This window comes from Propithecus coquereli, unplaced genomic scaffold (genome assembly GCF_000956105.1).
Source record: "Propithecus coquereli isolate 6110/MARCELLA unplaced genomic scaffold, Pcoq_1.0 Scaffold56, whole genome shotgun sequence".
Classification (NCBI taxonomy): Eukaryota; Metazoa; Chordata; class Mammalia; order Primates; family Indriidae; genus Propithecus; species Propithecus coquereli.
In genome coordinates, this window is record NW_012151507.1 from 5,771,590 (window position 1) to 5,775,051 (window position 3,462).

Here is a 3,462-nt window from a genome sequence, read left to right on the forward strand (position 1 = left end):
TTGGTTTGTATTTTTTTTTAATCTAATCAGCCAGCCTATGTCTCTTGAGTGGGGAATTCAAGTCATTCAGATTTATTGAAAGGATTGATAAGTGGGATGAATTTCTGTTTATCCTGTTGAGTAGAACCTTGTTTCTTTGTTTTACCTCTTGAGCCATTATTTTATGTGGGCTCTGAGCTTTAACTTTTGGATAATTTTACACTGGTGGGTTTCTATTTTGCTGATTGATGTATAGTGTAGATCTGAGTACTTCCTGCAGGGCAGGTCTGATCTTAACAAATTCCCTCCGTATTTGCTTGTCTGAAAAAGTCTTTATTTCTCCCTCATATAAAAAACCTAGTTTTTCAGAATACAAAATTCCAGGCTGACCATAATTCTGTTTAAAAAGATCAAAGAAGGGGTCCTAGTCTGGCTTGTAAGATCTTAGTTAAGAAGTCTATAGTTTAGCCTGATGGGTTTTCCTTTGTAAGTTACCTGACGTTTTCACCTTATGGCTTACAGGAGTTCTTCCTTCATGTTAACTTTGGCCGGTCTGATGATTATGTGTCATCATGATTGCCTCTTTGTGATGAATCTCCCAGGTATCCTTTGAGCTTCTTGTACTTTGATATCTAAAATTTCTAGCAAGACCAGGGAAGTTTTCCTATATTATTCCCTCAAATAGTTTTTTCAGCCCTTATGTGATTTCTTCTTCACCCTCAGGGATGCCTATAATTCTTGTTTGGCCTCTTTTAATAATCTCATATTTTTTGTAGGCTTTGTTCCTTCCTCTTAATTCTCTATTCTTTATCTTTGACTGACTTATCTAATTTGAAGGTGTTGTCTTTGAGCTCTGAGACTCTTTCCTTCACCTAGTCTAATCTATTCTTAAGACTTCCCAGTGTTTTGCATTTGCTTGAATACGTTTTTCATTTTCAGAAGTTCTATTTGATTTTTTAAATAATTCAATTTCTTTAGTGAATTTTTCATTCATTTCCTGAATTTTTTTGTGGTTTCTTTGTGTTAGTTTTTCATTTTCTCTTTTATTTTGTTGAACTTATTATCCATATTTGGAATTTTTTATCTGTCATTTCATATTCTGATTTTGGTTGGTGTCCATTGCTAGAGAGCTGGTGTTCCCTTTTGGGGGTGACCTTTCACTATAATTCTACATATTTCTGGAGTTCTTTTGCTGATTCCTTCTCATCTGGAGCAGCTACTGCCTCTTATTTTTGGATTTTCTTTTGTTTAGGTAATGTCATGTCCAGTTTAACCTCCGAGATAGTAGGTGGTGCTTGTGGGTAAGATTCAACCACACCTTGTATGATTGAGCCAGAAAATGCTATAAAGGGTGTTCAAATTGACCTCCCTGTCAGTAGGTGGTGCTTGCCAGAAGGAATAAGTTGCAATGTTGTTTTAGGGCCCTGTTACTGCCTCTAGTCCCTCAGAAGAAGCACCTGAATGCCCCAGTTGGTGGGCGGTGTCTTAGAACTTCAGGTGAGTCCTAATTCTCTTCCACAGCAGAGGTGGATGGGGGAGTGTAGCTGGGCAAGGCTGGGTTGGGTGAGCTTGCCCTCAGGCTCCACAAAATCAGGCAAGGTATCAATGAAATTGAAGCAGCAATAGAAAAATCTTCCAACAAAAAATGTCCCAGACCAGATGGTTTCACAGCCAAATTTAAACTATCAAACAGAAAGTAAGAGAAATAAACTATCAACACAATTACCCTTTGATTAAAACATATGTGGCCTAACTTGTTATGTCTGAGTTATTTCTCAGCCTTGAAAAAGTTCCTGAGTGGACAGTAGGAGTGCAGACTTTCCCTGCTTCCTCAAGAAGAGATAGTACCAGATGCCTCCCAATATCAAGAAGAAAGAAGAAACTAATTTCTGCTATCAATCTGCCACATGAGAAACAGAAAAAGCCAACACAGCAGCTTCAAAGCCGCTTTTGTTATCAGTCCTCTGAAGCAGAGGGGGAAAAAAACCATTTCTACCCTTTAAAAGCACCAAGCAGCTTTCCTCAGCACCTGACATTTCTTTCCCCGCTCTGTGTGTTATGGCCACTCTCTCTCTTTCTCTCTCATTCTTTCTCAGGAAAATAAATAAACTTTTACTTTTGTGTATCCTATTCACTGTCTAAGAATTCTTTCTCCCCCTGCATGTGGACTTCACACCCTAACAGTACCCATTCTGCAGAGATTATTTCATAACATCAAGAAGGAAGTTCTACGAAGCCTGTATCACCTTGATACCAAAGCCAGGAAAGAACACGACAAAAAGAAAAAACCATGGACCAATACCCCTCATGAATATAGATGCAAATATCCTCAATAAAATTCTAGCAAACCGAATTCAGCAGCACATCAAAAAATAAATAAATAAAATAATCCACCATGACCAAGTGGGCTTCATCCTAGGGATGCAAGGATGGTTCAAAGTATGTAAATCCATAAATGTAATTTACCCATAAACAGAAGCAAAAACAAAGATCATATGATTATCTCAATAGATACAGAGAAAGCATTTGGTACAACTCAGTACCCTTTTATGATAAAAACTCTTAACAAAATAGGCCTAGATGGACCATACCTCAAAATTATAAATGTCATATATAACAAATCCACAACCAACATCATACTGAATGGGGAAAAGTTGAAAGCATTCCCACTCAGAACTAGAACAAGACAAGTATGCCCACTGTCACCACTTACATTCAACACAGTGCTAGAAGTCCCAGCCAGAGCAATTAGGCAAGAGAAGGAAATCAAGGGTATCCAAATGGGGAAAGAGGATGTCAAACTATCGCTCTTTGCTGACAATATGATCTTATATCTAGAATTCCACCCACAGATTCCACCAAGGGACTCCTGGAATTGATAAATAAATTCACCAAGTCTCAGGTTATAAAATCAATGTGCACAAATCAGTAGTATTCCTATACACAAACAACAGTCAAGCTGAGAATCAAATCAATGACTCGATACCTTTCACAACAGCTACAAAGAAAATAAAATACCTAGGAATATATTTAACCAAAAAAGTAAAAGATCTCTACAAAGAGAACTAAAAATAACTGAGGAAGGAAATTGCAGATGATGTAAACAAATGGAAAATCATGCTCATGGATCAGCAGAATCAACTTTGTTAAAATGTCTATACTACCCAAAGTGATTTACAGATTCAATTCAATCCCCATCAAAATACCAATGTTGTTTTTCACAGATCTAGAAAAAATAATTCTGCACTTCATTTGGAACCACAGAAGAATCCAAATAGCCAAAGCAACCCTGAGCAAAAGGAGCAAATGGGGAGGCATCATTTTACCAGACTTTAAGTTATACTACAAGGCTATGGTAACAAAAACAGCATGGTATTGGCACAAAAATAGAGACATAGACCAATGGAACAGAACAGAGAACCCAGATATAAAATCATCCATGTACTGCCATCTGATCTTTGACAAAGTAGACAGCAATATACA